The sequence below is a fragment of the Eumetopias jubatus genome, unplaced genomic scaffold, assembly GCF_037043125.1.
Source record: "Eumetopias jubatus isolate StellerSeaLion01/CBP00866 unplaced genomic scaffold, mEumJub1_p1.0 scaffold_4, whole genome shotgun sequence".
Taxonomy (NCBI): Eukaryota; Metazoa; Chordata; class Mammalia; order Carnivora; family Otariidae; genus Eumetopias; species Eumetopias jubatus.
The window spans coordinates 179670683-179697023 of record NW_028274810.1 but is presented as its reverse complement, the minus strand read 5'-3'; the positions used below and the strand labels follow the sequence as shown (position 1 = coordinate 179697023).

At 39.0% G+C, this 26341-nt stretch overlaps 1 pseudogene; it reads left to right on the top strand.

The window, feature by feature from the left end:
- Nucleotides 1-14675: 14675 nt before the first annotated feature.
- LOC114216419 (non-histone chromosomal protein HMG-14 pseudogene) lies at nt 14676-15209 on the top strand (annotated as a pseudogene).
- The last annotated feature ends 11132 nt before the right edge of the window (nt 15210-26341 follow it).

The following is a 26341-nucleotide window of genomic DNA, read 5'->3' as shown; positions in this document are numbered from 1 at the left end:
AGCTTCTTAACCATTACGATGATGAAACACTAGAAGAAAATTCCCTGTGAAGTATTAAGAGTCTCCATTCCCAGAGATATTAAAAAAGGAAATCAAAACTATCTATCATGAATGATTTAGACACTCCTTTAGAGGAAAATAGTAGTTCCTTAGGGTCCTTCTCTGTCCCAGATTGCCCATATGCCTGAGTCACCTTTAATTCTTCCTTGTGACTAGAGGTAAATGCCTTCCAAGGGCATGAACCAACAAGTGGCATCACTAATAAGAGTTCACATCTGCTGAGTGCTCACGTTCACCAAACGCTGTATGCCTATTGTCTCTCATCTTTGCAACACTACAAGATAAGCCCCATTGTTTCCAGTTTCCAGATTCTGAGGCTCAGAGAGGTCAAGTAGCTTGTAAAAGATCACATAGCAAATAAACGGTAGTCAGAATTCTAACCCAGGACTGTCTATGCACAAGCCTGTATGACCTCATGGGCAAACCATGCCTTTTTAGCCCGTCACCAAGTAACTTAGCAGCAAAACCCTCATAGGCTTCCTCTACTCCTGAAATCTCCCCAAATCTGCCAAGTCTAATTTGTACAACTCATTTAATACTGCATGCCTGGAAAACTAGCAAATAAGTAAGCCACAGATGGAAAAAGGAAGATAAGTGATAAAGACAGAGAGAAAAATTAGAAGCAAAAGTTTCAAGAACACGCACGATCTCTTATCTCCACTGCCCAGGCTCTCATGAAATAGCAAAGAACTGACTCGGTTCACAAACCTCATCTGAAGGGAGAAATACATGATGCAGCCCTAGTCAAGCATGAGAAAACTGTGACACCACCCAGCCCCATTATTTTTGCAAGGGGAAGTGTGAAAACTGAGTAAGTTTTGTTTTATTGGATGTGTGTAGAGAAACGGGACCATCTGAAATACACAACCTCATGTGTTTCTCTAAGGGATTGGGTTACCGTGTTTTGGTAACTGAAGATTCTTTCTTAGTCCCTTGTCATTAATCTTTTGCATCTGAGGTCACAGAACAAGGGAGCAAATCCCTTTCACACAGATGCCTCAGTGGGCTAACCCCACCTGTCATGAGCATTAACCAAGCGTGGTGGCTGGTACCCTTCCCAAGAAGCAGGGCTCCCTACAACCTCCCCAGTCACGTCAGCTGGCTGGCTCAGGATCCCTGTTACTCCCTCTGTCCAGATGGCTTCAAGCTGGAAGTTCCTTATGAGAGCTCTACATGAAATGTATTTCCCAAAATGTTCTTTAGCTGCCTTGAAAGATTTTTTGCAAAATACTCCTAAATGATCAACCAACAAAATATCTCTGTTCTGTACCTCTCTCAACATTAAAATAAACAAATGACATGGTGGGGATTTTGAAACAAAGATGAATAAAAGACTCCCTTGCCTTCAAGGAGTTCACAAAAGCAGTATAGAAAATCAGAATGACGGTAACCACAGGAAGATGTGGGGCCCTGATGAATGTGTTCAGGGATGGCATGTCAGCAGAGGAGAGGCACCTAGCCTTGGATACTGGAGCACACTCTCCAGGGTCTGAGGTTTGAGCAGAGGCTTCTGTATCAGTCAGCTCAGGCTGCATAACCAAATGGCTTCAACAACAGGCATTTCATTTCTCCCACTCTTGGAGGCTGGGAATATGATATCAGAGTGCCAGTAAAGTTGGTTCCGGGCTTTCCCATGGCCACCTTCTCACTGTGTCCTCACACAATGGGGAGACAAAGAGCTCTCCGGTGTCTCTTCTCATAAGAACATTAATCCTATGGGGTCAAGGCCCCACCATTATGACCTCATCACTTCCTAAAAGCCCTATCTCCAAACACAGTCACTTTGGGAGTTAGGATTCATATGAATCCCATAGCACCTTCAGAGTGGTAGGAGTTGGCCAGGTGGAAAGTAGTCAGATCAGGAATGGCATCCCTGGCAAATACATCTGTGAGCACAGGTTGAAAGGGGTAGGCAGACACAGCAGGTTAGGGGAATGGAGATCAGTCCCACATGGCTGACAGTGGAGGGGATGGTAAGGGAAAGACAGAAGGGAAAGTCTTTAATGTTTTTTAAGCAGTGTGTACTTTATCATGTGGGCACTCAGGATATTTGCAGGACGTTTTATTTATTTATTTATTTATTTTTGCAGGACTTTTTAATAAAGGAGTTGAACAGATTTGCATTTTAGGAAAAAAAACCAGTTGGTCCACATTTGAAAAATAAGTAGTAGGACAAGGAGGATTGGAATTTGGGACCCAAGCCACAGACACTGCAGTAATTCCAGGAAAGATAACAAGGGGTTTTTGCCAAGATGTAGCAATTTAGGTGAGGATGAAGAAACAGATTTGAGAGTTATTTAAGAGGCAGAATTGCAGGAATGCTGGCTAGAGAATGGGGAAGGGAAAGGTAGAGTCCTAGCTCTCTGGAATGGGTGCCTGAGCGGTATTGAGGTTTCTGTACGATCACTACAGTTGAGTTAGGGCTACATGCTTTGCTTTTTGCCCTCACTGTTGTTACTCCCTTCGCAGTCCTCGCCATCTCGCTTAACCCAGCGGTGGGGCCAGCATGTAGATCAGAGGGTAAAGACACAAACAATAACCAGTATAAATATTAGACTTAAATACTTAATAACGGTAGGAAATGTGATGAAATACACAACAGTATTACAACTTAAAGACCACATGTGCAAATATTTTGCGTATTACACTAAATTCATGGTAATTATAGAAGCTTATACTGATTAAGTTAACCCAATATACCAAAAATTGTGTCAGGGCGCCTGGGTGGCTCAGTCAGTTAAGCGTCTGCCTTCAGCTGGGGTCATGGTCCCAGGGTCCTGAGATTGAGTCCCGCATCGGGCTCCCTGCTCAGTGGGGAGCTTGCTTCTCCCTCTCTCCCCTATCACCTGCTTGTGCTTTCTCTTGCTATCTCTCTCTCTCTCTCAAATAAATAAATTAAAAAGATAGTGTCATTTCACATGTAATTGAAATAAATATTATTGACAAAATATTTTATGTGTTTGTTCTACTTTGTCATTGAAGTCTACTTACTATTTCATCCGGTGAGTTACATTTCTGGTGCTCCATAGTCATGTGTTGCTAGTGGGTTCCATGTTGGACAGTGCAGGTCTAGACCAAGAAAAGTTCTTGAGACAAGCATTAAATATCAGACACTAATATTTATGAATCAAAAGATCCAAGTACAGTTAGTAGTTTATTATAAAAATGTGAAACAGTAAATGTTTTAAAGAACATATAATTATTTTAAAGACAAGCTTCCTAAAGCTATATAATAAGCCAAAATCTAATGCTCCTGTTTTTAAGTACATTTTCTCACACATTGCTTACAAAGCCTTCTGAGGACATGTAGTCTGTGATTGCCCAAGGGCATTTGATTAGACTATTTACCTTGTTGCAGAGATAAAGGAGATATCCTCTACCTCCACACAGATGAGCCAGAGGACTTTGGGGGATAAAAAAAAAAAAGTCTACTTTTATTACCTGCATAACTTGCTATTGAACACAGGAAATTCGTAAAGCTCCATGGATATCTGATGCGATGAGGTGGTAAATGTAAATTAGTTTGGTTTACCAATATTTATTTGTCACAATTATAATAATCTGGTTCAAAACAAATTTGACAGTAATCCTGGGGTTGTTCCTACCAATACAACTTGAAGTCTTTTTTTCAACGGAAATGATTTTAGGTAGGAGAGAGTTTTGAGTTGTGTTAACTCTTGATGAAACAATTAAAGAAAAAATTTAAAATTGTGTACTGGTATAAAGAAAGCAAAACAAGTTGCCATCTTCCAATCTTTTTTCTGAACATTTGCCACTGCTCATGAGTCCATATGTATATCATAACCTCTAGCTATAACCTGTATAACGTGTATAGAAGCCAGCTTCTGTGTCCATGCAAAGCAGAGAACCAGAGACCCTACTGTCTTGGGAGGATGTTCTTTCACCAAGGCCTTTCAATGTCACCCCTGGGTGCAGGCCAATACACCCACCATCTGGTTTTACCTAGCACTGATATTTAGACCCAATCCATCCATGAACTAGGCTTAGGCTTTTCCTTTCTCTATCATAAGAGATCCCCTTATAGGGCAGCAGATGTAAGCTGAGCAAGAGGTGATGGTGTAGCCATGATTGATGACATGGGGTCTGTGCTACCTGCTTATTCAGCTTCTGGGAACACAGCCAATTGCTGTCCAAGATCAAGTTCTGGTCTCAACCGGGGTCCAGTAGCGTGCTTGGAGCTGTTTATAGAAAAGTTTGTGGTTCTTCTGTAATGCAATCCTCTAACATTCAAGGCATCTGTGTGCTGATTCTCTCACTGAGGATTGCCATAATGCCATGTAGCATCTTTTTCCACCTCTGACAACTTTACTATAGTAGGTCAAGTTGACTAGGTCATATGGCCCAAGTGGCAGAGCTGTGTGTCCTGTGGTCTGGACCTGCTCCTAAGCCCTTTGCTACTCTGGCTCCACTCAGAGCTGGCAGCCCCTGTGGCCTCTGTGTATGAGTCGGAACAGTTTACCCAGGTGTGGTGTATGCTGTCTCTAGAACGTGAAGAAGCCTATCAGGCACCGTGCATCCTTCCTGCTCATAATCAAATGTCCGTGTTATGTACGAGTGACCTCTGGGCTCTGTGTTCTGTTCCACTGATCTATTAGTCTCTCCGATCCGATTCCACACAATCCTAACTACTGTGGTTTTTCAGTAATTCTTGATTTCTAGTAGGGTAAGCCCTTCTATTTTGTTCTCCTTCAGCTATGAGACTATTCTTGGCCCTGTACATTTCTGTATAAAGTTGAGAACCAGCTTATCAAGTTACAACACACACACACACACATATCTTCTCACACACCATTGTTACTGTGATTGGAATTGCTTTGACTCACAGATCAGTTTGGAGATAATTGACATCTTTAAGTATTTTTTTTTTTTAGGATTTTATTTATTTATTTGACAGAGAGAGCACAAGCTGGGGGAGCAGCAGAGGGAGAAACAGGCTCCCCACAAAGCAGGGAGCCTAATGCGAGGCTCGATCCCAGGACCCTGGGATCATGACTTCAGCCTAAGGCAGATGCTTAACGACTGAGCCACCCAGGCGCCCCTTAAGTATTGAGTGAGTCTTACACATAAGTGAAATACTTTAAAAATTAGGTATTCTTTCCTTTTTCTCAATAATGAAGTTCTACATAAAGATGTTATACATATTTTGCTAGTTTGACTCTGAAGCATTTGATATTTTATATTACTGCAAATTGAATCTTTTTAATATTTATTTTCTTACCATTTATTGCCATTATGCAGAATTGCAATTAATACTGAACTTATATCCAGAAACTTATTAAATTTATCTATTAATTCCAGTGATTTATCTCTAGATTCTTTTTAACTTTCATGGACATAATTGTATAATCTGTGAATAAATAATAGTTATTTCTTCCTTTTGGTCATTATACTTTTATTTCATTAATTAAGTTAGTTAGTGGGGTGCCTGGGTGGCTCAGTCGGTTAAGCATCTGCCTTCATTCAGTTCGGGTCATGATCTCAGAGTCCTGGGATCGAGCCCCAAGTTGGGCTCCCTGCTTGGCAGGGAGTCTGCTTCTCCCTTTCATTCTCCCTCTCTGCTCTCCCCTCTCTGAAATAAATAAATAAAATCTTTTTAAAAAATTAAGTTTGTTAGTTATTTGCTTTACTGCACTGATTAGAACCTCTGATACAATGTTTTTATTTTATTTTTTTTAAGATTGTATTTATTTATTTGAGAGAGAGGGAGAGTGAGAGGAGAGGGAGAAGGAGACTCCCTGCTGATCAGAGAGCCCGATGTGGGACCGAGCCGAAGGCAGACACTTAACCGACTGAGCCACCCAGGCACCCTACAGTGTTTTTAAGGTAGTCAGAATAAATACTTGTGTTCATCCTGGTCTCAGAGAGAAAGATTCTAACATGTCACTATTATGTGTGCTACTTGTAATTCTTAAAAATTCTTTTTTGGTAGATATGAATTAAGGAAACTCCCTTCTTTTCCTAGTTTGCTGAGGGATTTTATCATGAGTGAATGTTAAATTTTAGTTAATGTTTTTTCTGCCTCTACTGATATATGATTTTTCTCTTTATTCTTTTAATATAGTGACATTATTTTTAAGTATGAAATTAACCTTGCTTTTTAAAAAAATAAATCCAATTTGATTTTGATTTATTTTTATTTTTTACAGATTGTTGGATTCTATTTTGATTAATTTTTTACATCTTTCCTCATTAGTGATATTGATATTTCAATTTTTTATTGTAGTGTTGTCCATTTTTAGTATCTGAGTTATGCTGGCCTAAAATAATATATTGGGAAGAGCTCTTTTTTTCTATTTTCTCAAAGAATTTTTAAGATTGACATTATGTATTCCTTTAATAATTGATAGAATTCACTAGGAATGCCCTGAGTGTAGAGTTTCACTTCTGAGACTTTTTAATTACAGACAGAATTGTTTTATTAAAAATCCCAGTATTTATATTTTCAGTTTCCTTTTGTATCTATTTTAGTAACTTATGTTTCTAATAATTTACTAACATTAATTTGCTCAGATTTTCTTAACTATTTAATGAATAGAGAATCTATAATGAGGCCCCCTTTTTCATTCTGACATTGGTTATTTTTTACATTTTACCTTTTCCTTGATTGGTAGAGGTATTTGCAATAAATTTAACAAAAGATGTGCAAGATCTTTGCACTAAATACTGCAAAACATTGCAGGGATAAATTTTACACCCTTAATAATGGAGAAAAAAAGGAGAGTTATACCATGTCCATAGGTTGGAAAAATCAATAATCTAAAAATGCAAGTTCTTCTCAAGCCGATCTCTAGATTCAGTGCAACTCAAATCCAAGCACCAATAAACATTTTTGTAAAAACTGACAAGCAGATACCGAAACCTATGTGGAAATTAGAGGGATACAGAATACTCACAACCATCTTGCAAATGAAGAACAAAGTTGGAGGGTTCACACAAACTGATGTCAAGACTTACTCTAAGGCCAGAGTAATTATGATAATGCTCTATTATAAACAGACCGATGAACAGAGCAGAATTGCCTTCAGAAATAAACCCACACAGAGATGGTCAACTACTTTTCAACAAAGGCACCGATGAAATTCAGTGGAGAAACAAAAGTATTTTCAACAAATGACACTGAAGAACCAAGAGAGCCGTGTGGATACAAGTCACAACCCGTTTCTCACAGCACACACAAAAATGAACTTAACATAGGTTGTACACACAAGTGTAAAAGGTAAATAAAGGTCTTAGATAGAAATAGAATATCTTTGAAAACTTAAAATACACAAAGATTTTATTTCTTAGGTCAATTTCAAAAAGTAATATCTTTTTTAAAAATGATCAATGCTACTTCACATAATTTTAAAACTTTGGTCCTCAAAAGACACCAGTTACAAAATGAAACATCAGTTTGCAGACTGGGAGAAAATTTAGATGATAGATAGGTAGGTATATAGATAGATGATACATATAGTCAATTCTCATTATTTGCAATAGTTAAATTCTATAAAGTCATGAAATTAGCAAATGCTAAAATATTGGGCCTAGAGGAAATACAGGGTTAGGTTCCTACAGGCCTTTGGTCACAATATTTTCATCACCTGACTAATACGTAACCTTGTTTCGTGTGTATTTCCCTTTAAATACATCACTTGATATAATATATATTATTGATTCACTCTAACTCCTGCCTGAATGAGGCTTCTCTAACACATGTATTTTCTCCATAAAGTACATCACAGCATTCCTGCACTTTGGAACACCAGACAGCACTTCAGCCTTCACTTAGGGGCCATTTAAAACAACAAAATCATCGGCAGATGAGATAACAAAAATGTAAAACTTGGCACTCAGTAGGCTTTAAAAAGGACCCTTATTTATAGAATGAGCTGAAGCAAGAAAGCAGAGCATCGCTTTGACCTCATCTGGAAACATGCACATTTGGTGACTCAAAATTTTCACAACTCTCCTCACATTTGTAAGAGACCACAGAAGTGCCCTGAGTTTGATTTTGAAGGTGCAAATTCATTTTAGCAAATTATGGAATCCATGAATAATGAGACTCCACTGTGTATATATATTTGTATGTGTGTGAGTATCAAAGAACATGTCTCTAGAATATATAAAGAATTTTTAGAGATTGATAATAAAATACAAAAAGCTCAGTAAAATGGACAAAAGGAAGACACAATTCAGAAAAAGAAGTGTATGGGTGCCTGGGTGGCTCAGTCGGTTAAGCGTTTGCCTTTGGCTGAAGTTATGATCCTAGAGTCCCAGGATTGAGCCCCTTGTCCAACTCCCTGCTCAGCGGGGAGTCTGCTTCCCCCTCTCCCTCTGTTGTTCCTCTGTTTCTCCTGCTGTTCCCCCGCTCGTGTTCTCTCTCTCTCTCTCACTCCGCTCTCTCTCTCTCAAATAAATAAATGAAATCTTAAAAAAGTTTTTAAAGAATTTAACAATGATTCATAATTAAAACTGCTAATTAACTCAAAATAGAAGGGAACTTCTTAACCTGATAAAGCACATCTATAAAAATACATTAGAATAATCATCTTGAACCAGAAAGTATTATCAGTATTCTCTTAAAATCAGGAACAGAGATGTGCACTAACATCACTCCTAGTCACCTGGTAGTAGAAGTTCTAGTCAGCCAAAAAGCCAAGAAAAAAAATTTTAAGACATAAGGATTGAAAGAGGGAATAAAAATGTAATTATGTGCAGGTAGCATGACTGATTAGAAATATTTAGAGACTTTAGCAAAGCAGAAAGATGTAAGGCCAGTATATAAAGCTCAATTGCATTTCTACACATTAATCAGCAACAAACCATTAGAAAGTATGATTTGAAAAGATGCTATTTATTATAGCAACAATATTATAAAATACCTAGTAATAAATCTAACAAAAGATGTTCTAGATCCACTCATAGAAAATACCAAAGCTTAAAAAAAAAAAAGAAAGAAAGAAAATTCCAAAGCTTTATTGAAGGAAATTAAAGAAGACTTAACAAATGAAAAGATGTTCTTATCCACAGACAAGAATACTTAATATTGTAAAGATAGCAATTTTGCCCCAAATGATTCATGGGTACAATGCAATTCTAATAAAAATTCCAACACACGCATCTTGAAACATGACAATTTGCTTCTAAAAGTTACATTAAAGAGCAAAGAACCAAATAAGAGATAAGACAATGTTGAAGAATGACTGGCCCAGTGGGATAGAATGGGGACAGACTGTCCTACTAGACGTAAAGAGTTCTCACACAGCTGTAGTAACTAAGAGATTATCACATTGGTGGGAGATGAAGAACACAGAAGGAGCAGAACAGAAAGTCCCCAAAAATGACACATAAGAGCCAAATTTAAATGTTATTTAAACTGACAAAAGATGGAGTCCACAACAAAGACCTGATGACTATTTGGAGTCCCTATTTGCTAGGTAACATAGCTTTAACATTAACAAAACAGGAAGAGAGCATGAAAAACAGGAAAAACACAGTGGGAATTATTCAGTTCCATTAATTTTATCTTTATCAGATATGTACATCAAAGGCATATAAAACTTAGCATAATCCTGTTGATCATACATGCATATATTAAATGAAAAGAATTATCTTTTCAATATATATTATATACTGGAAAGAAATATTTTTATGTATTGAAAAGAGAATTCCCACTCATTTTAAGTACACATGATAATACATTAAAACCAAAGTCAATTACAAAACAAGAAAACTAAACTCTACAACCTGAAAAGGATAATTTTCTGGGAAAACATAATTTATTACAACCGATCTCAGAATATAGCAAAAATATAAACTCACTATTTTTCATAGAAGAATAAAGGAAATTGTCAAAGGATTCCTCCCCATCAAAAAGCATCAGGTCCAGATGTGTTCACAAGAGAATTCTGCAAACCATATAGATAATTTTAACGTGAGTTTAAACTGTTCCTGCATATACTGTAAAGGGGACTTTCCCAATTATTTTAAGGAAAGTATTTTATTTAAACCTTGATACCCAAATTCATAAGAGACAATGCTGGAAAAGAAATCTAGAGATCAACCTCACTTAAAATGTTTATGAATGGGGCATGTGGGTGGCTCAGTCAGTTAAGCGTCTGCCTTCCGCCCAGGTCATGATCCCAGGGTCCTGGGATCGAGCCCAGCATCAAGCCCCATGTAGGGCTCCCTGCCCAGTGGAGAGTCTGCTTCCTCTCTCCCTCTGCCCCTCCCTGTTGCTTGTGCTCTCTCGAGTGTTCTCTCTCTCTCAGATAAATAAATAAAATCTTTAAAAATATATTTATGAAAAAATACTAATAAAATATATTTAACCAAAAGAATCCATGCATACTATAAAACAATATTGCATTCGATTAAGCAGGGTTTATGCTAGTAATACAGGGTTGGTTTAACATTAGGAATCACCCAAATAGATGCTGGCTATGAAAACATTTTGTAAAAAATTAATATCCATTTTTAATATTTTTTAAGTCTTAAGGTAAGTATAAGTGTAATTTTACTTAAGATGAATAAATGACTGTGTATACACACACGTCACAAAAGGTTTAGTGGAGAATAGTAGATACATTTCTATTACACCAGCAGCAAGACTGCAATGTCTACTCCTACCATTATTATTTAACAGTGCTAGTAGATACTAGCTAAAGCAATCAAAAAGAAAACAAATAAGATATATAAAACTGGAAAAGCATAAATAAAATTGTCATTATTGTAGATAATTTGGTTGTAAAACTGAAAAATACTTGAGAATAATTTTTAAATAATAACAAAAATAAAGTTTAGTAAGATGTCAGGGTACAACTTTAGTACCCTGGAAATTGGTACAATCTCCGTACATAGAAATTTGGTAATTGCTACTGAAATTTAAAATGTCGATGACCTTGGACCCAGAAATTTTGCCTCCCTGGAAATTTGTCCCTCAAATACACAAGGCATATATAAGGTCGTTCAATGACCAATTATTTATGATAGTAAAAGGTTGAAAATAACTTAAACATTCAACAACATGGGTTATTGAAACAACATCTGCATAGCTATAAAACATACTCCTTTAACAGCTCAAAAGAAAGAAATTGGTTTATTTATATATTTTTGTAATGGAACAATCCTCAAGATATATTGTTAAGTGAAAAAGAAAATGCAAATCATTCATGTAAGGTAAAAAGAATACGTTTTACATGCTTGTATAAGCATTGATTACCTCTTGATATGAAAGAAGTTGATAATCATGAGTGTATCTAGAGAGGGATCCTGGTGGCTGGTGTTATGAGAGATACTTTCTTTCTATGCTGTGAATTTTTAATGTCTGTACTATGAACATGTTGATAAATGTGTTGGTGGAATACAGGACCACTTATCTCAGTGGTAATAACCACAGTTGTTATGGTAACTACTCTTGGTTCATCCAACTGAATAACCGCAGAAAAAAAAAAATCACTTAAACTGTGGGAGATAAAATTAAACTTCCCATGGGACTAATTTATGCAAATTTATACTAATTTTCATTTTTTGAAAATACTTTTTGAATTCTCTCACCAAGTGTACAAAACAAAAATATACTAAGAAAATACAAATCTTATTATCCAAAATAATTGTTAATGTAATAATGTTACCAGTTAATTTAATAAGAAGGATTTTTTAAGTAACTATTCAATTTTCAATAGAATTAAGTACTGCTAGTAGGTACTAACCCATGGCCTAATGGCCTTTATTTCCCAATTATACAGAAAAGTAGTTCATCTCTCCCAAATAAGAAACACAATCATAAAGAGACCACACAAAGACTCTGGGCTTTGACATATTCAAGGAAATATTTCCAAGTGTCTTATTAATCAGTTTGAAATGGATAACCTATTTGTTTCTATAGCCAAATAAACCTAATGAGACTGTTGCGTTACAACAGACTTTTACTAAGATTTCACATCTTACCATCTTATGGCCAGTGTATGAAACTTGCAGTTACCTGTGCTAGGTAACTGCTAAGCCCCCAAAACTTGGAGCCTCAGAGGTGGAAAAAGTGAGACAGAAAAAAAATGTTAACTTTTTTGTTTCATGAACAAGAGATGGATCTCAAATAATAATGTTCAGTTACAAAACTCAAACCTTGTACAAACTACTTCTTCCCTCTGAGTCCTTCCTCATTAATGGTCTACTAATAACACAGCACTCACAGCTAGACCTTGGTGTTTTTCCTTTGAACAGCAACAACTTCACAGAACATTGACATCAGAGAAGGTCATTCTGTGACCATGATAAAGTAGTAAAAAAAACAAAAACACTTCATAATTTTATCTAAGGACAGACAAAAACAAGGTCACTGTGCAAACTACAAAACCACCACCCTCTCCTAATATAAGTGATGGCTACTTCTTTCCTAATGACAACATTGACCTCACTCAAGTCGCCCAGCTCTGTTGATAAGCTTTATTAAGATAGCCAGTCATAGGATTATCTCTGCTTCCAGACAGTTCCAATCCAGAGCAAAGATCCAGTTACTTACACCTTCCCCCAAATTACCAAACATCTTGCTGAAATGCCCACCATTCTCCATGGTGTGTGGTCTCCTCACTGTAATGAGCAACAAACCCAGCTTGCTCACAGTATATTCTTGGCGGTCTCTGGCTGGAGAAGCAAGAAAGAGTTGCCTCACCCAGTGACTTACATTATTCTTCAATTCTCTCTTAAATGCACACCAATCAGTCTTTCAACCATACCAAACCACTGAAACTGCTCTTCAGTGTCACCAGCGACTTCTAGGTGATCGGATCCAATGGTCAATTTCCAGTGCTCATGTTACTTGACCAATCAGTAGCATTTGCTGCAGATTACTTCCTCCTACTGGTAATCATTCGCTTGGCATCCATAACACTTGATTTTACTCCTCTTTGGCCTGCCACTCTTCATTACTCTTTTTTCTAGATTCTGCCTCATCTCTCCAACTCCTAAGCATGCTATACCAAGGGCTTAGGTCTCTGACTTCTATCTGTACTTATTCCCTTCACAACCTCTGGTCTCATGCTTGTGAATATCATTTATGCTGATGACTTGTGTGTGTGTGTTCATTACTCCATCCTAAAATATGTATATCCTGAAATACAGAAGTCTGACTAAACTGGAATAAATATGTATTCATTATATATTCATTCAGTTCAACTCCATTTACTCTGATCTCCACATAATGGCTCTCTGTATTCAGCATTTAAAAACATAAGTCAGATATCTCAAACCCCTGCAGTGGCTTTCATCTCACTGGTAGAAAAAGCCAAAGTCTATACAAGGATCTACATGATCCACTCCCCTCACACACATACACAGATCTACCTCTAAAGCACTGTTCAAGTTCTTCAAGGCAGAATTCAATTATTCAAATGCATTCAAAAGATTGCAATTCAAACACAAAGTTTTAGGACAAAAAAATTTTTTATTCAAATCAATGAGCACGATGTAGGATTTTTTATTTAGATGTTCTTATGAAGCTAGGATTAATGAGTGACTGCCAGACATACTGGTAAGCTTAAAATATGTCAGGGCTCTTGGGATTATGGTGTCCTTCCCACTCCAGATGTTTGATGAATCATCTTCTTCCAGGATCCTGAGAGCCTCCCACAACCTACCCACTCCCCTTCTTCTTCCTCCGGCTACTCAGGTGTCATCTGATACACCTCTACCACACCTTCCCAGAAACAGATCAGCAAACCCTCACCAGGTTCACTTCCAGGGTTAATGTCTAACAGCTGCTTTGCACCAAGACTTAATCTAGCAAACGTGAAATGAAATTTCCCGAGCACAGTATTTTCTTTATTCAACAAAAAATATGTTAGTTAAAGCAACAAGAATGATAAAGAATCACAAAATGTTAGATCTACATTAGCTCTTAGATATGATCTAGCCCGGGGTTTTGTCTGTGAAGGGCCAGATAATAAATATTGTAGGCTTTGTGGCCCATGCAGCCTCTGCTATACTGACTCAGCACGGCCAGTGTAGAGCAAAAGTCACAGAAAACATGTAAACAAACGCCTGGGGCAATGTTCCAATAAAACTTTATTTACAAAGCTATACATCAGGCTGAATTGGGCCTTGGGGATATAGTTTACAGACTCCTGATTTAAACCAACTCGGTCATTTCATAAATATAGACAAAGTAATTTGACACAAAGAATAAGGGTGACCCCTGCTCCTATTGACAAGGATAATCTCAGTATGTGCTTGTTGTCTCGATATCATTATTAATATGCCCCTTATCACTCTCAAAAATCATTCTGGTTTGGATAATAAATTATACAGTCACCTTTTATAATATCATGTCCTTCAACTTATGTAAATCTCCATGTTTCTGGTGTATTACTAGTTCCTCAAAAATGATTTAAAACTGAGTAAACATATAGCACAGATAACACTGTTTAAAAAACCACTAAAGTTAGGTCGAGGGACTGCCCGCCTCACCTATTCCGGGCGCGGGCCGCGGCGCGGTGGGCCCCACAGCCAATGGGCGGGGGCGGGGGGAGCCCGCAGCCGTGGGACGCGGCGGGAGGAGGGGGCTGGCTCCCAATCCGGTTCCATCCGGTTCTCCCACCGCCCCTGCGGCGGGTCGCAGCAGCTCCGGCGGCGGGAGGAGCGGTAGCGGCCAGGCAGCCCAGCTTCGCGAAGGCTCTCGGCGCGCGGCGGCCCGCAGGCACCCGGCACGCGCCCGCCCCGCCGCCACTATGCCCAAGAGGAAGGTCAGCTCCGCCGAGGGGGCGGCGAAGGAGGCGCCCAAGAAGATGTCGGCGAGGTTGTCAGCTAACCCTGCTCTTGCAAAAGTGGAAACGAAGCCAAAAAAGGCGGCAGGAAAGGATAAATCTTCAGACGAAAAAGTGCAAACAAAGGGGAAAGGGGGAGCAAAGGGAAACCAGGCTGAAGTGGCCAACCAAGAAACGAAAGAAGATTTACCTGCAGAAAACGGAGAAACTAAAAATGAGGAGAGTCCAGCCTCCGATGAAGCAGGAGAGAAAGAAGCCAAGTCTGATTAATACCATAAACCATGTCTTATCAGTGGTCCCTGTCGTCCTTCTTGTACAATCCAGAGGGATATTTTTATCAACTATTTTGTAAATGCAAGTTTTTTAGTAGCTCTAGAAACATTTTTAAGAAGGAGGGAATCCCGCCTCATCCCATTTTTTTTTAAGTGTAAATGCTTTTTTTTAAGAAATCATTTGCTGGTTTATTTTTTGGTACAACCAGGAAATAGTGGGATATTGAATGTGGGAGGCTTTGATTGTCTTGGGTGTCAGCTCAACATTCCATAGATGGGGTAGTTTTTATATCCTATAATACTAAATGGTAATTTGGAGTCGGTCGTGCATTTACTATGTCTTGAATATTTTAAATTACTTCTATTCCCATGTTGTTTTTGGTAGAATTGTTTCCGAAAGAAAACCACTCCTAGATCTTGGCTCTCCCGGTCAGAATTCTTGGGCACTCTGTAACATCTTGGTCGTGGTAGTACAGTTTTCCTAGTAACTCTGGTAATGTACTGTGCAAGATTGAGAATTTGAGTATGTAGTGTATGATATTAAATCGCGAAGTAATGGGACTTAACAATGTAACAGTGTATCAGCATTTGAAGATCTTGGTACTTGATATACTGTTAAGGAAAATTTGCCTCCAAATTTTAAGCTGGAAGGTCACTGGAATAACTTTTAGAAAAGAATCACAACTACATGGTTTTTTTTAGATTTTCAGTACCTACGTTAAGAATTGTGTACAAATTGAAATGTTTGTACTGACCCTCAAAACAACCAATAAAAACTCAATTAAGGAAAAAAAACTACTAAAGTTAGTTGAAGAGGTCCAATTTTTAATAGCTCAATGGGAATCTATTTCTAAAACTCAATAAGTAATACTGGATAATAGAACGAAAGATTCAATATTTGTTATATGTTATTTAAAAATAATGTAATTATAACTATTCAAGAAAGTTTTAGTTTTCTTGGAAATGTACAAACCATCTTTCAAAATACTAATAGCATTAAATATTTAGAAAACTCTATGCCCGATATTTGCCAAGTTATCTTAAGTTATAACTTCAAATTCTACCCTTTGACATATTCCATGAGTTTGCTTCTTCCTGTTGGACACTCTTCCTTGATGTTCTAACATGGCCTCAGAGTCAGGCATGGCCATGGATGGAAACACTTTCTAGTTTTGAATGCTAGAGCAAGGCAATCAGCTCTGAGAATTAAAGAGAAGCAGAAATTTTGTGGGATTGCATTTCTTTCCTGTGCCCCTGACTCTTCCACCAGCCTGATACAGGCTTTTAGATTGGGTCCAGAGTCTCAAAGACTCAACACAAGATGTGGTAAACCCATGATTATGGACTGAATGTTTGTATCTCCCCACCCCAAATTCATATGTTGAATCCTTAGCCCCAAATGTGATGGTATGTGAAGATGGGGCCTTTGGGTAAGAATTAGGTCTAGATGAGGTCATGAAGATGGGTCTTCATGATGAGATTAGAGCCTTTATAAGGAAATACCAGAGAACTCTTTCTCTCCCTCTTTCTCCCCCCCCCCCCCCTTACCATGTGAGGATACAGCAAGAAGGAAGCCATCTGTAAGCCAGGAAGAGGATTCTCACCTGGAACAGAATCTGCTGGTACCTTGATCTTGGACTTCCTAACCTCCCAGACTGTAAGGAATAAATGTCTTTCACTTAAGCCCCAGGTCTATGGTATTGTTACAGTAGCCTGAGCTAAGATAGCCAGCTTTCCACCAACAGCATCTGTGAATGAGCTTACCACAACCCATTCTCTGGCAGATGTAGGATGGATTTTGTCCTTACTGATAAAGCATGCGGTTTGAGTTGGGACATTCAGTGATAACATACCTGTAGGCATTTTTTTAAGGTCCCAGAGGAATTACAGTTTTAAACAGTTTTGAAAAGTGTGCTGATTTATGTTTTTAGAAGAAATTGTGTTTTAGAAAGTGATTTTACTCCTAGATAAAATATTTTCTTTTCATAACAGAGATATATGGAATAAGCTCGGGGTATCATTCCAAATAAAATGATAAAAGTTTTTTTCACAGTTTAAAATATTGTCAACATTTTTAGCCTATCCTATTAAACTTGGGCCTGAGGCTTGCACATCATTCAGTTGTCATCTGCCCAAAATAAAATCTTATCTTTCAAGACATCTGTGTAAGTGGCTAAAATGCTGAAGGACATGCAGTTATTCATCGCTATTGTTCCCAAGTTTGAAGAGGAAGGGAGAAGCAAGATAGCCTCCTTTAAGATCATCAGGTAGGGGCAGATTATGTACTGTATAATTTCTAAAACAGGCTGTTTTTTCACATTTTCTAGAAACCACTCTTTTTTAATTCCATGCTAATTTCCATGCTAAGCTACTTGAGAGCAAGATCATATTTTGGATTAAAAGTTTATCAGTAGGGGCACCTGGGTGGCTCAATGAGTTAAGCATCTAATAACTCTTGGTTTTGGCTCAGGTCACGATATCACGGTCATGGGATCAAGCCCCGAGTGGGGCTCTGTGTTCAGTGCAGAGTCGGCTTCATAGTCTTTCTCCCTCTCCCTCTACCCCTCCCTGCTCCCAGGTGTGTGATAGTCTCTCTTTCTCGAATAAATAAATAAAATCTTTTTAAAAAGTAAAAAATAAAATAAGTAAAATTTGTCAGTAGCTCCCTAGTTATGCCAAGAATACTGGTTGGCAATGACTGCCTAGCATAATTCTCTGAAATTCTTTTTTTTTTTTTAAAGATTTTATTTATTTGACAGAGAGAGACACAGCGAGAGCAGGAACACAAGCAGGGGGAGTGGGAGAGGGAGAAGCAGGCTTCCCGCGGAGCAGGGAGCCCAATGCGGGGCTCGATCCCAGGACCCTGAGATCATGACCTGAGCCGAAGGCAGATGCTTAACGACTGAGCCACCCAGGTGCCCCAATTCTCGGAAATTCTTAACTACCAAAGGTTTTATTTAAATTAGCCAGCTCTCAGTGAATCTGTTCAAGTGCATTAGAAGGTCAATGCACACTTCTTAGCTCCGCCAGGAATTTTCATACCTAACAAATATGCCACAACTTAATTGTGAGGGGATTTACTCAAGGCACTGGACATTTCTAGACCACATCTGTGTGGGTTAAGGGGAGAAAAATGAGAAAGGGCTAGCAGGTCTATCAAATATAACCTTTGCCCCTCTAACACTAGTCAGTGAAACAGAGCCATGACGTAGCAACAGCATCCTCTGGTTTACATCATCCCCAACCTGGGAGCAGTATGGAAACTACCTAAGATTCAAAGGGAGAAAAAGCAATCCTTTGTTTCCTCTCCCTACATTACTACTCTTGTATTTACTAAAGGGAGATTCAGAAGAGTTAATCAATGCTCAGGGAAAAGGACGGTGTTATGGAGTCATTTGAGTGTCCAACCAAAATCTGTCTTGCTTTGAGCATATTTCCAGGCTATATTATACAGTCTTCTTTTCAGTTATGGGTGACGGTGTGGCTAGGTTCTCCACAATTCCACTAAAAAAGTGAGATATGCTATTTCTATGGAGTCTGAACCTTACTTCTTTTTCCTTTGTGAAAACTGGAAACTACTAGAAGGATTAATGTGAGTAGAAGAGGTAATCAACCCCAATCCCAGCCCATACACTTAGGACTTCTGCTTCTTCATGAGTTATTATAAAGGAAACCTCCATTCTTTCTCTACTTCTCACAGGTTTTTCCAAATGGAAGGGGAGTGATTCATCTGACTAGTCAAATTGAGCACAAGATTCACTCTCTATGTCTGGCCTGGTCTGGTGGCTCTTATTCTGGATACTGTGCTATCCTCAAAGTGTTAATTTTCTTTTTAGTTCCTTCTATTCCTAGCTAATAAATATACCTGGGTAAAGAGAATCAGCCTCCCTGGGAAGACCAGGAAGCCCATCTTTTTTGGCTTCTGCTTTCCTAGGCTTGATGAGTACAACATAGGCTACCACTTTCAGGGCAGCTATCTGGGTAAGTCCCCTTATAAACCATGCTCTTTAGACACAGCCCTTTCCAGTAGCAAGCCACCAGTACAGATTGGGAAGGAGCGGGGGAATCATTGAAAGTTCTTTTTTGACTTCAGACCCAAACACAGTCTCTGTTCAACTCATGGGATTTCCAATATTATGTTCACCAACTGATTTCTGGGTGTACTTCTCAATTTGTTTCAGAACTTTCAGAGAAAAAAAGGATGTAATTGTTTGGCACCTTTAAACCCCAAAACGAGAGGGCAACACCTCAAAGAAATATTACAAGGCCCAATAATTATTTATTTTATTACATTGCCTCTGTTGTGAGAAGTATGAATTTTGACTCATTAGGTACGTGAACAAAATCATTCTGGATGATTTTCTAGCATGATCTATGAACAGTATTAAAAATGTGCTATGGCTAAGAGAGCTACAGGTCCACCACAGATTCATGTGTCCCTTCACCTAGGGAGGAGTGACTAAGGTAGGCAGGGTCATTTCCAATCCCTCTACCATCTAAATGAGGCCATGGGACTCACTTTCACCAGTGGAACATAAGCGGGTGAGAGGAGCATCATTTCTTTGCCACACAGGTTAGGGGGTGTGCTTTCCCCATCTTTTATTTCTCCTTCCACTGGCTGGAGCAGACTTGTGCAATAACCCTAGAGGGCTTGTCTGGAAGATGGTGGAACTCAGTACCACCAGAGGAGAGAGGCACATCAACACCCACGTTGAGTACTGAGTAAGAAATAAACTGTATTTGAGCCATCACAAGTTTTTTAGTCTACTTACTACAGCAGGTAGCCCACTCTGAAAATGGTATTGAAGCCACAATTCTACCTACAGGCTGTGGACCAAGGAAATAATCACAGATGCACAAAAAAGTCATGTCCAACCATGTTACTACAGTATTTTATGATCATGAAGCCACTTGGAAGCAACCAAAAGGTCAAACAGAAGTCAGTAAGTAAATTTATTTATGATGGGATATTTTTATCATTTAATGTAAATTTTAATTTCAGGTCAAAGGATATAATAATAATAATTCTAAAAACAGCTGATTAATACCTATGAAGTAGTTGCCACATTTCAGGCACTGTTCTAACCATTTTAATCTTTACAAGAACCCTGCTGTGTGCTTTTTATGGATGAGAACACTGGGGCACATAGGCTAAATAATTTAACTCAGGTCACACAGCCAATACATGGGGGAGCTAAGAAATGCACATAAAATAATATGTGAAAATATTTATTGGATACGAAGATTAAGAGGCAGAGAACAAAATAGGTGTACATTCTTGACTATTTTGTATGAGTGGGTCAGGTGAGTTGGGGTCATTCATGTATTCATTCATTTATTCATTCATCCATCCATTCAAAAATATTTCTTGAGTGCTTGCTACTTGTCAGGCACTGCTCTTGAGCAGCACATGACACTGACTTCATAAGCCTTCCATTCAAGTAGGAGAAACATAAGAAACAAATAAATACGTAATAAAATGTTGGCTTGAGAATCACTGTGAAGTGAAGCCGGGAAAGGAGACTGATGGGTGAGCAGGACACTCTCTTTAGGAAGGGTGGTCAGAAAAGGCCTGAGAGAGAAGGAAGTAGGTCATGCAGAATTCTGGGGGACAATTCTGTTCTGGGCAGAAGGAAATGCAAAAACCCTAAGGACAGAACAAACCTGCAGTGTCTGAGGAAAACCAAGGGTGGCTGTAATGGAATGCATGGAAAGGACCAAATGGGAAGAGGAGCATGGAGTCAGGCAGGTCTAATCTGCACATGGTTTTGCCGGGAGGGAGTCTGGATGGGTTTTGAAATGGGAAGTATGGCAGGTTGAGTTCCCTGAAATAGACTCCGAGGTGGAAATGCATTGGGCAGGATGTTTCTGGGAAGGGATCTTAGGCATCTATAGCTACAGAAGAGTGAAAGAAGCAGGACTGGCAGAGGGAGAAGTCAAACTGTGATGTAGCCTATTCCACTGGGAGCTTGAAGCTAGAAAGGCTAAAAACGCAGGCTCGGTATGCCTGCATCAACCATCAATGGACGCAGGTGGCCATGAGGGGGGCTTGGATGAGGTAACACTCTTCAGCAGAGCAATTCCTAAAGAGACCCAGCAGAGGGTTGTCAGCTGCCACCCATCCCAGAATCTGAGGAAATTAGTACTTCAGTCCTGGGGAGGGGTATCTGGGCGGTGCAACAGAGCATCCACTCCAGGAAGCCATTGGAAGGTTTTGATTGGAATTATGTTTCTAAGGGTCACTCAGGCTGCTGTGAGAAATTATTGTGGGAGTAAGAGAAGAAGCATGGAGACCAGTTAAAAGGTAAGTGGCCACTTTGGGCATCTGGTCTTGCACATTCTAAAAAATAAACCAGGAAGCAGTATGAAGCCTAATAGGCATCCAGAGTAATTTTTTTTAAGAGCACTTTTTTTTTTGAGACTTATTTTTTCATCCTAGAAAGAGAGAGAATGCGCACACCAGTGTGGGCATGAGCCAGGGCAGGGCAGGCAGACAGAAAGGGCGAGAGAGAATCCTCAAGCAGACTCCCCACTGAGCATGGAGACAACACAGGGCTGGATCCCAGGACCCCGAGATCATGGCCTGAGCCAAAACCAAGAGTCCGCTGCTCCACCGACTGAGCCACCCAGGCATCCCAGCAGTTTCTTCATTAGTCATATCAGAGAATCAGAACATCCTTTGGAGAATTCCACTTATACTTTTGACATGAGCAACAAAGTCTGAAGAAAGTTACGTGGATCTCAGGAGGCAACAGCAGTCCCACTTCAGAGAGAGACAATGGCATAATCACTTTCTACAATTGTAATAATAAATTGGCTCAGAAAACTGATGATCTTAAAAAAGAAGGACCTGAACCATAAGGGTGACTTTGCTATATCCCATTAGGAAAGTTGGGAAATGGTGTGGCTGTTAACTGAAATTGACAATACAGACAAAACAGGAATTTCACACCCTGTGGAGGTGCCATCTCTTGTCCAAGCTACAGAAAACTTTACTGCAATAGGTATATATATGCAAAACTCCAGACCAAAAATTTATGTGAAATCATATGCTATATGAACTTATCAGATCATAGACTTAATTAGTCAATATTTTGCCAATTTGGATCTTAAAATATCTCTCATTAAGGGAGGAAAAAATGAATCAAAACAAAACTGGAGAGGGAGACAAACCATAAGAGACTCTTAATCTCAGGAAACAAACTGAGGGTTGCTGGAGTGGTGGGGGGTGGGAGGGATGGGGTGACTGGGTGATAGACATTGGGGAGGGTATGTGCTATGGTGACTGCTGTGAAATGTGTCAGACTAATGAATCACAGACCTGTACCCCTGAAACAAATAATACATTATATGTTAGTTAAAAAAAATCTCATCAAGAAAATGGTCTGAAACTTTTCTGTGCCTGAGAGCCACCTCAGATGCTTGTTTAAAATACAAGCTCCAGGGGCACCTAGGTGGCTCAGTCCCCTAAGCATCTGCCTTTGGGTCCTGGGATCAAACCCCACATCGGGCTCCCTGCTCAGCGGGGAGTCTGCTTCTCCCTCTCCCTCTATACCACCCCCCACTTGTGTATGCTTTCTCTCATGCTCTGTTCTCCCTCTCAAATAAATAAATAATCTTTAAAAATAAAAATAAAAATAAGTAAAATGCAAGCTCCAGGCTTCAACCCTGAACACTTGATACAGGTCTAGGTGTGGCTCAAACACCCAGGATGATTTTGATGGAGGTGGTTGATGTGGTGTCTTCGAGAAACTGTCTAAGGGAACATTCACCAAAAACAGAGGGCAACTAGCATTCTAATGTGGTCAGGTTATCTTGGTAAGTAGAGCAATGATACACAGTTGTGAATGGATTTATGGCCATTGTCACCATAAATATCCTCTGCCCAACACAGTAGTATGTCACCTTTCAACATGCCTGAGTTTAAAATAGTCCTCAGCCACAAAATCCTGTAAACCCAAGTTCATAATGTTAGTGCCAGAAAATAGCTCAGCTGAAAGCCATTAGCCAAAGGAAGTGCCACAGACAAAATCACAGGAAGACAGGTAATCACTTGTACTTATCACTACATCTGCCACATTGCATAAGAAAGTTTTGGGTTCACACCCACAGTGAAAGAAAAACTTGAAATCCCATAAATAATACATTGAAGAGAGCAAAGTTGTTCTAATGCAGTGTCTGGAGAGGCCCTGCTAAGATAAAAGGCTCTGTTCAGTGTTTATCTTGCTGGCAGAGAACAAGGCAGGCAGTGAGGCAGACTTGTAATTGACCCAAAAGTGTATATGAGAAATGAACCAAGGAGAGTGTGGATTTCAAAGCTTCATAATAGAAAGAGTGCAGTAAGATAAAAGTCCAGCAAATCTGCAATTCAATGATATGAAAACACATTTCATTCAATATTCTGATGCACTGAATTTGTATGAAATTCGACCTTTCATCCTAGGGTATATGGCAAGGTACAAAAATAAATTTGAGGTTAAAGTTTTAGCATCCTTTTTCTCTGAGAGACACTAAAGGATACAATTAACCAGAACAGCTGGTTACAAGCTTTATTGGACCCTCTAGGAAGCCAGTACATTCCACTACTAAACCTAGAAGCTGAAATCTACAATAAATATTGAATTTGTAAGCCAAGATGCTTATTAATTCTGATCAACAGTCTTCTGATAAGACCATACTATTAGTGTTAGAGCATCTCTTTGATGATTCTTATATGAACAGATATTTAAATCTGCCTTATGACCAAAGTCCTATTATCAAACATAAAAAAAAGAAATTGTTATTTGATAAAAAGCCAGATATAGAAAACAACATTTAGTATAAGATAGTCAATTCTTTTTTTTTTTTTGGAGTTAGTACTTTTATATTCTACAAAACAACCACACAAGTATAAACTCTTATTTAATATACATGAGGGAAAATAATAGTCATTACGTGGAATGTGGTCTGAGCAAGGGAGTTCAGACTACAAGACTGGGATTTTTCCTAGATCTTCCCATGACAGTAAGGAGTGAGAGGAGAAGCATACAAATCCAACCATTGTCTTCAAGTTGGACAATTGGAGGTGTTTACACTCATGTGTTTTCTTTTTTCTTTTTTTTAATTTAATATTATTATGTTATGTTAATCACCACACATTACATCATTAGTTTTTGATATAGTGTTCCATGGTTCATTGTTTGTGTATAACACCCAGTGCTCCATGCAGAACGTGCCCTCTTTCATACCCATCACCAGGCTAACCCATCCCCCCGCCCCCCTCCCCTCTAGAACCCTCAGTTTGTTTCTCAGGGTCCATAGTCTCTCATGGTTCGTCTCCCCCTCCGATTTCCACCCCCTTCATTTTTCCTTTCCTACTATCTTTTTTTTTTTTTAAACATATAATGTATTATTTGTTTCAGAGGTACAGGTCTATGGTTCATCAGTCTTACACAATTCACAGCGCTCAACATAGCACATACCTCCCCCAATGTCTATCACCTAACCACCCATCCCTCCCACCCCCCCACCACTGCAGCAACCCTCAGTTTTTTTCCTGAGATTAAGAATTCCTCATATCAGTGAGATCATATGATACAGGTCTTTCTCTGATTAACATATTTCCGTTAGCATAATACCCTCTAGTTCCATCCACATCATTGCAAATGGCAAGATTTCGGGTTTTTTGATGGCTGCATAATATTCCATTGTATATATACACCACATCTTCTTTATCCATTCATCTGTTGATGGACACCTTGGCTCTTTCCATAGTTTGGCTATTGTGGACATTGCTGCTATAAATATCGGGGTGCACATACCCCTTCGGATCACTACATTTGTATCTTTGTGATAAATACCCAGTAGTACAATTGCTGGGTTGTAGGGTAGGTCTATTTTCAACTTTTTAAGGAACCTCAATACTGTTTTCCAGAGTGGCTGCACCAGCTTGCATTCCCACCAAGAGCGTAGGACGGTTCCCCTTTCTCTGCATCCTCACCAACATCTGTCCTTTCCTGACTTGTTAATTTTAGCCATTCTGACTGGTGTGAGGTGGTATCTCATTGAGGTTTTCATTTGGATTTCCCTGATGCCGAGCAATGTTGAGCACTTTTTCGTGTGTCTGTTGGCCATTTGGATGTCTTCTTTGGAAAAATGTCTGTTCATGTCTTCTGCCCATTTCTTGATTGGATTATTTGTTCTTTGGGTGTTGAGTTTGATAAGTTCTTTATAGATTTTTGGATACTAGCCCTTTATCTGAGATGTCATTTGCAAATATCTTCTCCCATTCTGTCAGTTGTATTTTGGCTTTGTTGACTGTTTCCTTTGCTGTGCAAAAGCTTTTTATCTTGATGAAGTCCCAATAGTTCATTTTTGCCCTTGCTTCCCTTGCCTTTGGCGATGTCTCTAGGAAGAAGTTGCTGCGGCTGAGGTCAAAGAGGTTGCTGCCTGTGTTCTCCTTTAGGATGTTGATGGACTCCTGTCTCACGTTGAGGTCTTTCATCCATTTTGAGTCTATTTTTGTGTGTGGTGTAAGGAAATGGTCCAATTTCATTCTTCTGCATGTGGCTGTCCCATTTTCCCAGCACCATTTGTTGAAGAGACTGTCTTTTTTCCATTGGACATTCTTTCCTGCTTTGTTGAAGATTAGTTGACCATAGAGTTGAGGGTCCATGTCTGGGCTCTCTCTTCTGTTCCATTGATCTATGTGTCTGTTTTTGTGCCAGTACCATACGATCTTGATGATTACAGCTTTGCAATAGAGCTTGAAGTCCAGAATTGGGATGCCACCAGCTTTGCTTTTCTTTTTCAACATTCCTCTGACTAACTGGGGTCTTTTCTGGTTCCATACAAATTTTAGGATTATTTGTTCCATTTCTTTGAGAAAAGTTGATGGTATTTTGATGGGGATTGCGTTAAATGTGTAGATTGCTCTAGGTAGCATTGACATCTTCATAATATTTGTTCTTCTAATCCATGAGCATGGAACGTTTTTCCATTTCTTTGTGTCTTCCTCAATTTCTTTCATGAGTATTTTATGGTTTTCTGAGTACAGATTCTTTGCCTCTTTGGTTAGATTTATTCCTAGGTATCTTATGGGTTTGGGTGCAATTGTAAATGGGATTGACTCCTTAATTTCTCTTTCTTCTGTCTTGTTGTTGGTGTATAGAAATGCAACTGATTGTGTGCATTGATTTTTTTTTTTTCCTGCCACTTTACTGAATTCCTGTATGAGTTCTAGCAGTTTTGGGGTGGAGTCTTTTGGGT